This window comes from Typopeltis vanoorti, chromosome 1 (assembly GCF_054136105.1).
Source record: "Typopeltis vanoorti isolate ZY-2024b chromosome 1, IOZ_Tvanoo_1.0, whole genome shotgun sequence".
NCBI classification, from domain to species: Eukaryota; Metazoa; Arthropoda; class Arachnida; order Uropygi; family Thelyphonidae; genus Typopeltis; species Typopeltis vanoorti.
In genome coordinates, this window is record NC_143549.1 from 133,126,743 (window position 1) to 133,138,872 (window position 12,130).

At 35.6% G+C, this 12,130-nt stretch overlaps 1 protein-coding gene across 4 annotated transcripts in view; it reads left to right on the forward strand.

Moving 5' to 3' along the window:
* The window catches only part of jdp (DnaJ domain-containing protein), a 93,081-nt gene that overhangs the window by 49,900 nt on the left and 31,051 nt on the right, over nt 1-12,130 (forward strand). The gene's annotated exons all lie outside the window — the stretch shown is intronic.

Here is a 12,130-nt window from a genome sequence, read left to right on the forward strand (position 1 = left end):
CAAGTAGTATTGTTATCGTGGGTGAGTGACATGCACATGGAAGTGTATGCCACTCACCCACAGCTCTATGTATTTACAGGGATAGCCTTTCATTCTCTCCTACTCCTACATTCTGTGACTGATTTCTTCTATAATTAATCTGGTAAAATAAGCTCAGTCCTGATGTAAAATACCCTCAGCAAATATACACCAAACAGCGTCTTAATAGTGCTTTACATACTTGTTGTTGGATACCTCCAGTATTTCCTCATCCTTGCAGAAACTAAGCAACCGATTTTGAGCAGAATAGCCTTAAGTGTGGTCTGAATAATATTTTATACACTTGCATAACCACCTCCTTAATTTTATTTTTCAGTGTCCTCCTTATAAGCAGAAATATGCATTGCGAACTTCGCATATGTTCAAAATGTGCCACTGAACTTTAGGTTTTCAGCGGCCATTATCCTTAGATCTTGAATCTTATCCACTTCCAGGTCTATCAATACAGCATGTATGTGTGTGCTCTTAGTCTCACACACACACACACACACACACACACACAACTTTGTGCCTTTGCTTTTTGAAATGTAAATCCTTGCACTTGGAAACATTAAAACAGTGGCATCAACTTGTCTGCCTAATTTACCAACCTATTTAAATCATCTTGAAGAAACTTGACATCTTTTTCACTTATAACTTTATTCAGTTTTGTAATTGAATTCTATCATTAGCAAGCAACTGACTGACTATTTCCTGTCAGACCACATGCAGTATCATTATCAAATTAGTGGCCTCAAGAACAAAACCCAGTGGCATGCCAATTATCTTCCTTTTCCCCTTGCAATCTGGTTATACCTTAATTATCCTATTCATCTCACCAATCCATTATTCATACCCATTCTCAACTTCCACTAGCTACTATACAATCTGTTAGTTGCCTTTATGAAGTTTAAATATAACACTGTATGAGCCTCCCTTAAACAATGCATTCATCACATTTTTTTTTATAAAATGTATATAGATTGTCAAAAACTCTCCCTTCACAAACCTATGCTTGATGCTCTTAGAGAATCCTGTGCCTAATTGGTGCTATTCTTAGGATCAAAATAAACAGTAAATATTGTTCTGCACATGTGAATCAACTGAGGTACAATATTAACAACTAGATAAAAGAAAGGAGAGAAGAAAATATGAGACGGAACTTAAAACAAAAATTGAAAAATGATCAGCTGAAAGAAAATGAAAATATTAAAAACATATGAAACATATCAAGGATAGTGTAAAAGTAGGTATAAAAATCAATTTGAATTCAAAGTAAAATAGCAAAAAAAAAAAAGAAGAAGTTTACTGAAGACAGTAAAATGTGAAATGACAGTAAAGAAAAAGATAGAAGTAACTAACTTAATAACACATTTGATATTCATGCTTCTCAAAGATACAAAGAGAGAGCAGCAAGAAAGCCAATAAAATAATCAGACAGCAGAAAAGAAAATTTTTACACAAGCAGAGAAATACAGAAAAAACAATTAATGCTAAATAACCAAAAGAAAATTCTTCTATGAAAGAAGAAACCAAAAAACAGATCTTTATATGAAAATAGCAATAATTAACAATCATAAAGAACAAACATTAGCTACTAGAAAAGAAGCGGCAAACAGGTGGAGAGAGTATGTTAATAAACTCCTAAACTGCAATGAGCCTCCTGAGACTTTTGAACAGAAAACTTATCATTCCTGTCACCCAGAAATATTTAAACCTTCACTAGTTGAAGTAGAAGTATAAAGCAACTCAGAAAAAGCACCAGATACTGATAGAATAGTAACCAAACTCTTCAAATATGGTGGTAATGAATTAACTACAGAAATACATCTACTGGTAAATTTAATATGGGAAAGCGAAGAAATATATTCTTAGAATGGAAAGAATCACTAATCATATCACTATATAAAAAAAAGGAAATAAAAACGAATTGAAAATTATAGAGGGCTATTGTTTCTATTTGTAGGCCACAGAATTTTATCTTATATTATACTAAAAAGAATCTTACCGTATGATGAAGAAAATATAGGGGTATATCATGCAGAACTCTGAATAAATAGGTCCACAGCTGACCAGATTTTCACACTAAGATATTCATGGATCCATGTTGCATCCATGGATGCAATATCCAACATCCAATAAGAAGACAGGATTCAGCTGAATCTTGTCTTAATAGTGACAGGTTCGAAGCAAGGAGATACCCTTTCACCCATTCTATTTAATTTGGCTTTAGAAAAATGTATTAGAGAAACTGTAAAAGATAACACAAGTAGAACTGGAATGTTGGATGTGCAGCTAATATCTGCCTAGTTGGAGAAAATGTTAAAGATATTAGAATAATATTTGGAAAACTCAAAATTTCTGCTCTAAAACTAGAAATTTAAATCAACCAAGGATAAAATTGAATATTTTTTTAAAAAAACATATAGAAACAATAACTAAAGGGAATACGACCAGTTTTACCATTGATAAACTGAAATTTCGGAATGCCATTTCCTGCTAAATATCTTGGAAAGTTGATTACTCAAGATAATAAAACTAGTACAGAAATACAAGTTAGATTACATGCCTCCAATGGATCTTATCATTCATTACATCATTTATTATTTTCCAAAATTCTCTCATGCAGAGTTAAAATAGGAATATACTCGATAATCACTGTTTTCTATGGAGCAGAAATCTGGAGCATGATGGACAAAATATAAAAGCTTTGCAGAGCTTTGAAAATAAAATCCTTAGAAAAGTCTTCGGACCAGTAAGAGATTACACAACAGGGGAATGGAGGAGGAGAAGAAGACATAATCATGAACCATATGAACTCTATAGATCCTCATTACTAATAATTTTAGCTCAACCAGTATTTATTTCCCTTCTGGGAAGTAAATACTTCTGTATTTTTTGCACATCACTCATCAGTACGAAGTACATTCTTAGTTAATTAGCCATCTAACTGCCATGGAGGATGCAATCTATCAATCATCTTACACTCTATATCCATATTATTTAAATGATATATCAACAGCAATGACTTGTCATTGCTTGCTATATTGTATTTCTTCCATAACTTCTTTTAATACAATGCTGTGTAAAAGACTAATTTCACTGTTCATCCATTCCACCCTACCTTATTACTTGACTACTGGTATACAGTTGTATTGCTTATTTCAGATGTTTTAATCATTCCATAAGCTAATTTTACAGGACTTTCCCTAATCACCTACTGCAGTTCCACTTTGATTCCTTTTTAACTAAAATCTTCTCTGTTTTGCTACCTCTTTTGCCAGTTCCTCCTGATCATGCTCCCAAACTGGTTATGGTGTTGATTTCTTATTTACAATTATATCTTATGAGGCTATTTAAAAATCTAAAACCTTGTATTTTTATCAGGAACTCCAGAAATTCACTCTTTCCCATAATTAACATTCCCATTTAATATTACTGTTCCTCTTAGTTGTCCAATCATTTTGTCTAAATATTTTATAGTTATTATGTTCTAAATTCTAAAACCAATGTACTACTAGATATCCTATTTATTTTCATCATTTATACCAAATATCCTCAACTGTTACATACACTGGTGCCTTTTATATCTTTTCTTTGTTTCCCCCTAAAGCAGCTGTGCTTCTGTTGTTATTATTATTATTATTCTCTTGTGCAATTTCACTCATTAACCTTGGCAACTTTCCTGTCTCTTTAATATATTTCTACACCTCTGTCTTTAGCTATCTCTATACCACCTACAGCATATTTCTTTATATTAGTTATTGTCCACTTTTTTTAAAACACAAACTTGTCAAGAAATTATATTCTTGTTTAATCCTTTATCCAAGTGTAAGCAACCAAAGTTTGTGCGTGAAGTATCTTCATGAACAGGTTACCTGTATATAGAGGCTAATGACCACATCATTTGCCTTAGTATCCCATAATACAAAGCACACACACATATACACATCCCTTTTGGATGTGTATAATACTATTCATTATGAAAAGGGCCACTACCCAGACTTGTGTCAACCTTTATAGTTATTGCACTCTGTATCCCACCTCCTGTCCTACTCTGCCTATTCTTGTTCCTCCTCCTCCTCCCTATTCCTATTGCTCATCCACCTCTTACACTTATGTCTTTCATTCTATCCTGTCATCCACCTTTCTTCTCTTTTCTCATAATTTGTCTCATGCTTCTTAGCTTCAACCTCCCCAACTCCTAGCAGTCACACTAACAAATGTCCATCAGCATATTCATTCAAATGCAGACCTCTTTCTTCAACCACTGATATTCCCTTTTTGGCTTGCATGTCTTTTGTTTCTTACAATCAGTCATTATGTGTATTCACTATATCTGTTCTTTTCCACAACTCACTATTATTTTTATTATTATTATACGGGTAGGAGTCAGAAGACTCATTGCGAGAGACCCAAACTATCAAAACAATATCTATCATACCTCTTCTTGAATTCATTAACAGACGAAGCACTCACAACTGAGTCAGGCAATGCATTCCATTCATTCACCACTCTCCAAGCAAAAAATCTAGTTCTCACACCCTTTAACCACACTTTTTCTTAATTTCCAGGGATGACCTCTTGTTCTTTCATCACTATCACACAGTTGAAATATTTACCCTACATCAATCTTATAAAAATCTTGTAGTAACTTAAATGTTTCTATCATATCCCCTCTTCTCTGCCTATCAACCAACCTCTGTAATTCACAAACTCTCAATCTATCAATGTAGGGAGCATTTTTTTTACACCACTCACCAACTTAGTCACTCTCCTCTGAACCCTCTGCACACTTCCTCATCTCCAAGGAATCCAGGCGACCAGACTTGAGCACAGTAATCCAGATGTGGAAGTATATCAATGCTTTATAAAGAAGAATAATAACATCTTTATCTCTGGATGTTAATGTATTCTTCAATAACCAAGTAATCCTATGTACTAGCTTAACAATGTGCCCTCTGAATTTCAACTCCCTATCCACCAACACACTCAAGTCCCTAGCCTCATCAATCTCTTGGAGTACAGCTGGTAATCTTTTAATCCCAAAATGCATGACTTTACACTTTTCCACACTGAACTGATATCCATTATCTTTTGCCCATTTTGCTAGCTTCTTTAAATCAACCTACAAACTCAATATCAGCTTGATTTTTTTATTGTGCTACCCAACTTTGCATCATCAGCAAACAACTGAATATCTCCCTTCAAGTCATTTCCTATATCATTTATGTACAAATTAAACGATAACGGCCCAAGCACAGAGCCCTGAGGCACACCACTGGTCACCTGCTTCATCCTGGACTCTGATCCTCCATACACTACTTTCTGGTATCTCTCTATGAGCCATTCTCTTATCCATATCACCAGTTTAATATCCATCCCTATTTGTTCTAATTTGCACAACAGTATTCCATTGAATATCCTGTCAAAAGCCTTAGCAAAATCCAGAAGTATCACTGTGTAGCCATTCCCCTTGTCCAACTCAGATGTCACTCTATTATAAAAATTTAATAAATTGCTAAGGCAGGACCAACCTTTAACAAAACTATATTGGCCCCTATAGAGTATCATATTCTGATCCACCCATTCTTGAATTCTGTCCTTAACCAACTCAACTTTTAAATCACTGCTTAACACACTGCTATACCTATCCTTCCCCTATCACAGCTTCCTAAAATCTCATTCAAGAAAAAAATGAAAAGTTCAAAAACAAGAATCAAACCTTGGAGACTCAGTGGAGCATCTCAATAAAACATTGACTGATTCAGCTGGGTGAGGGATTGGGGTTGGTGAGTTGACTGTAAAGATAGAAAAAATCAGAACTCCTTGGTGAACTCAGGAAGTTAAACAAGCAAACAATAAACAAAAAAGCATATCAAAAGTACCTAGCAAGCAAATCAACATGTGCTCTGAAAGAATACACAGAAAAATGTAAGAAAGCAAAGCAGTGTGTAAAAGTAGTTAAACAAAAATCATGGGAAAATGATAAGAATATAGAAGCTAAATATCTGAAAGATGGCAAAATGTTTTGGAGGCTGTTAAAAAGCTTAGAAAGAACACTAAGGGAATCAGAAATCGTGAAATGACACGACAACTGAGGATATTCAAGATGTCCAGAATAATTACTTTAAAGATTGCTGAGCAAAACAAGAAGTAATAGAACATTGGTAAAAAATACTCAAGAGGTATGAAATCAGGAGTACATAGAGTGGGCATATTTAGGTATAGGCCCAGACCTAGAGCAGCAAATTTTGAGAGGCAGCAGAAATTTCCAGGCTCTCATTTTTGTAATTATAACATGTTCCTTATATGCCGCATCTACTCACAAGTAGAGAAATATTTTTCTTTTCCTCTTTGTAAGTTTAGTCTGCAAGCATATTGGCATGTAATCAGATTCTGCATAACTATACAGACCAAGACACATGCAAGAAAAGCTACTGTATTGTTGTTATTATTTCGAATTTAAATTAAGATTGTTGCCCTTCCTTCAACTCTTTAGTTCAGTATCCTGATATCTTTGTGGCAGTTAAGACATGCTAAATCTGAAATTATTTTTAGAGTTTTCAGTGCCCTTGTCATATGTTGTCATCAGAGTAGAGGTAATACTGTTTTAGTGTTTGCTTTTAAAAAGTTATAAATTGTGTAAATCATTCTGATAATACTTCCTGCGTGTTTTAAATTACTATTTAAAACATGAGTGATGGTAGAAAGTGACTTAGTGGTAGTGAATATAAGAAGAGGAAAAAAGAAAAGGAAGCGAAAATTAACGAAGTAGTATCAAAGACAAGAAAACTGGACAGTTTCTTTGCGTTGGTATCTGCTAATAGTAATTGTGATTTGGAAAAAGAACAAGAAGTGGTTGAGGAGATGGAAATTGAATCTGTTTCAAATGACGTGCCTACAACAAATCCCAACAATTTGGCAGCAGAGGTGATAATAATGACCCAGCTGAATGGATTCTAAATGACGTAACATGCGAGTATATCGCAGTTAACAGGTTTCCACAAAATTTAGACAATGATCTTTCAAAATCACAAACAGCTTATCCTGACAAAGTAAGACATGCTTCTAAGAAATTCACTGAGAGGAATCTGATTAATGGCAAAAAAAATAATAAGAGATTTTCTTGTTTACTCTCCTAGTACCGGAAAGATCTTCTGTGTGCCTTGTTGGTGGAGGGGGAGCTGACGATAGTTACTTTGTCAGTGGATTTAATGACTGGAAAAATGCAGAAGCACGAGTGAGTCATCACGAGAAAGCAACTAGTCATATTAACTGTCTAATAGCTCTGAAACAAAAAGCAAATCATGCAGAGAGAATTGACTTACAAATAACTCAGAAACTGGAAGAAGAAATTAAGTACTGGAAGGTGGTGCTAAAATGAGTAGGTGCAGTTGTAAAAACATTAGCCAGTAGAGGACTTGCTTTGAGGGTAAAGGATGACATTTCGGTTCTGTGCATAATGAAAATGTAATGATGTGTCTAGAGTTAATTAGTGAATTTGATCCCTTTCTTGCTGAGCACATTGCCAAAAGCGGGGAAAAAAGGAAAAGGTTTCATTTCCTATTTTTCCTTTGCCACGTATGAGGAATTTATTAAAATAATGGGTGAGATAGTAATCAAATTTATTGTGGAAGAACTTAAAATAGCTAAGTATTATTCCATAAGTGTTGACTCAACACCAGACTTGTCTGGTGTTGATCAGCTGTCCTTGATTGTACGATATGTGAAAGAACATGGAACTCCTGTGGAGCATTTCATTCCTAACGTAAGTCACAAATCTGAAGAATTACAAGAGGCGGTTTTGACTTCACTAAACGAGCTTGGAATTGATGTAGCAAATTGCAGAGGGCAGGCATATGATAATGCTAGTAACATGTCAGGCAAGTACACAGGACTGCAAGCAAGAATTCTTGAAATAAATCCATTGGCAGAATTCACACCGTACGCTGGACATTCTCTGTCTCTAAAGAGTACCTCATCAAAAAATGAGGCACTCTTCCTCATTTTTTGATGTCCTTCAGAAACTGTATGTGTTTTTCACATCTTCGGCACATCGGTGGAGTGTTCTAAGAAAGCACCTGAAAACTTCTGCAAAAGTAATCAAACGTCCTTCGCCTACTCGTTGGTCAGCTCGTGATAATGCCTCTCAAAGTCTGCATGAGGGATGGAAGGAAATAATTTGCACTTTGTCCGAAATTGAAAATGACACCACCCAGAAGAAAGTTACGCGATGTGAAGCAAGCGGGATTCTACAGCAACTTCAGTCACTGGAGGTTGGGCTCATGACCTGCCTATGGGGTGATATTCTCACAAGAATGAATGCCACAAGGAAGAAATTACAAAGTGTAAACATTGATATAGGAACTGTGTGTGAACTGTACAGATCCCTCGAAGAATATTTCAAAGAACTAGAGTTACTCTATGAATCCTATGAAGAACAGGGCAAGAAACTTAGTGGAGTTGACTTGTATGAGGAAGAGAAAAAGAGGAAGAAAAAGCCCACCAGGTTTTTTGACAACAGCTCAGATGAAAGTAACGAAAATGAAGATGAGTACAATCCATCAGTCAGTTTCAAAACTGATACTTATGACACAATTTTGTTCTCTCTCTCTCTCTCATTCAAAATGAATCAAAGAAAAGTGTCGTATGAAAACCTCTCGAAGGAGTTCTGGTTTCTCACAACAATGCATGTGATATGTGAAAAGGACGTCATAAAAGGGACAAAAAAAACTTCAAGAACACTTTTCGACTGATATTGAACCTGAATTTGTAAATGAATGTCTGCACTTCAGAGCGCACCTGAAATCAAGTGGCCTAGAAATAAATACATTCCTACAACTTTCACAGAAAATTTGACAGGAGCCCTACAGTGTATATATCCCAATCTGGACACTGCTGTTATGATTTTTCTGTATAAGATGGCAACAAATTGCTCAGCTGAATGATTGTTTTCTGCCCTTAAAAGGTTGAAGGACTACCATAGAACAACTATGACAGAAGAAAGGCTAAGCAACTTGGCAGTTCTACAAATTGAGAGTGATATTACAAGGGCACTTGAACTATGAGGACGTGATAAATACCTTCGCCAAGTAAGCAGCAAGACATAGAATATTCTAGGTCATTTTGGGTGAGTCATTATATATATATATATATTTATGGATATTATTTCTGGGAAAACTCCCATGTTACTCCTCTTAACAAACTATTATATTTACGGCTATTTTGCCTGCTTCTGTTTAGGAGTGCCCCTGTTTAAATGTCATTGGCTTTTTTACTCACAGATTCTTAGGGCATTGTAGATGTATATTTACCAATATATGTAGCATAAAGGAAGAGAAATTTACACATGCCTTTTTCTGGGTGTTGTGGCTTTTCTTCTTTCTGCAATGTCCAAACTACTGTGGGGGGGGGGTAGGCAATGTGGGAGAATTAAATAGAAATGGAAAAAAACCAGGTTTTTTGAATAATATATGTTATATTATTAGAGATGGGCGGAGCATTTTTTTATATTTATATAGGGTGGGAAAGGGTGAAGGGGTTGAAAACAGCAACTGATTTTCAGAGGGGGGGGGTGATGGGGTGTGGTCCGTTTCGACTATGCTTGTCATCATCTGAACACATGGAGGAAGTGAATGCTATGTCAGGTCAGGTAGGTGCTTCTGCTTTTGAAGTGTTTGTGTTACCTCCTATTGGTCAGGGTTGTGACCTCAATTTTATGTTGTGAAGCTTCCAAACCTCAGAGATTATGTAGGGCCTGTGGACGTTGATAGAGTTTGCATCATATTTTATGGCTATTGTTTCCGATATTCTAAGCATTGTTTCATTGTCTTGTCTGTCTACTATGATGGCATTGTCGATCTGCAGGGTATGTTTTTGTTCAAAGGCGTGAACAGCTATTTCCATTTTTCCTGCGTTTTGTATTCAATTTTTCTTTTTGATGTTGCGTTTTTTAATGTTTAAATGTTCTGGAATAGGAATGTTACAATTGCAGAAGTGTTCTTGTAGTCTTGCCCATAAAGACCTGATGGTGGAACCCGTGTAGGTGATATCACAGTCTTTTTGGCAGGAAAATTTATAGACTACGTTGTGGTGTTCAAATATTTCTTTTTGTGTGTGAGATTTAGTGGGTTTTAGGAGATTTGCCAATTTTTGGTTTGTGGTGAATACCAGTTTGTAGTCAGTATGTTTGAAGTGTATGGCAGTTTAATAATTTTTTGTGTTGGGAAGTTTGTTTTGGTACTTGGGTTGTTTTGGCAGTTTTTGGCCGTACTGTTTGCGTAATTTATTAGTTGTGTAGGATAGTTGCGATTTTTGCAGATCTGTGTTAGTTTTTTTTTTTTTCGGAGATTATGTAGGGCCTGTGGACATTGATTTCAACCAATCATAGTTATCTAAATGCAGAAATAAAAAAACTAACACAGATCTTCAAAAATCACAACTATCCTACACAACTAATAAATTATGCAAACAGGATGGCCAAAAACCACCAAAACAACCCAAGTACCAAAACAAACTTCCCAACACAAAAAATTATCAAACTACCATAAACCCAAAACATATACAAAGCCTATAAATACATCTTCAAACATGCTGACTACAAACTGGTATTCACCACAAACCAAAAATTGGCAAATCTCCTAAAACCCATTAAGTCTCACACACAAAAAGAAATATTTGAACACCACAACGTAGTCTATAAATTTTCCTGCCAAAAAGACTGTGATATTACCTACAAGGGTTCCACCATCATCAAGACTACAAGAACACCTGTGATTGTAACATCCCTATTCCAGAACATTTAAACACTAAAAAACGCAACATCAAAAAAAAAAATTGAATACAAAACACAGGAAAAACGAAAATAGCTGTTCACGCCCTTGAACAAAAACATACCCCACAGATCGACAAGGCCATCATAGTAGACAGACAAGACAATGAAACAATGCTTAGAATATCGGAAACAATAGCCATAAAATGTGACGCAAACTCTATCAACGTCCACAGGCCCTACATAATCTCCGAGGTTTAGAAGCTTCGCAACATAAAATTGAGGTCACAACCCCGACCAATAGGAGGTAACACAAACACTTCAAAAGCAGAAGCACCTACCCGACCTTACAGAGCATCCACTTCCTCCATGTGTTCAGACGATGACAAGCATAGTCGAAACGGACCACACCCCATCAACCCCCCTCTAAAAATCAGTTCTGTTTTCAACCCCTTCACCTTTTCCCACCCTATATAAATATAAAAAAATGCTCTGCCCATTTCTAATAATATAATATATATCATCATCATCAAATTCCTGCCATGTTCCCTCAAGGGGTGTACAGGATATGACAGTACTACATGAAAAAATTACATCATTACTAACTTCATATCTATATTTTCCTCCAAATCATCTAAGGCACTTTGTAACGTATCAATCCACCTATATCTTGGTCTTCCTCTGGGTCGTTTTCCTGCCAACCTGGCAGAGAACACTTGTTTTGCTAATCTTTCCTCTCACATTCTATTTAAGTGACCATACCACCTGAGATTAGCTCTGCTAATGCATTCCTGTATGCTGACAATGTCAAGTTCTTTCCTAATATCCTCATTTTTAATATGATATTGCCATTGATGCCATCTGTTCACGCCTCTAATCTTTCTCAGGACTCTCATATCTGCGGTCTCTTCTTTGGTCAACTGTTTTACTTTTGACCCAGCTCTCAGATCCATAAGTTAAAACTGGTTTGAACACTGTCTTGTATACAGCTACTTTAGTGTTCCGACTAATTTCTCTCTTATTCCATATGAATTTATTCAATTGATTTCCCACCATACCAGCTTTGCTGATTCTGTTCTCTATTTCTATATTTAATTTACCATCTTCAGTAAAAATCGTGCCTAAGTAGCTGAAATGTTTTACTTGTTCTACAGGTTCTCCATTCACAAAGCAGTTGACATTTTCAATGATTCTGCCTATTTTCACTGTCTTTGTCTTTTTATTGCTGACCTTCATACCATATCTATTACAACAGCTATTCAATTTAGTCAGAGAATCTTGCAGACTTGTAGCGGATTTATTTAGAAGTATAACATCATCCGCATAAAGCAAAGAGCT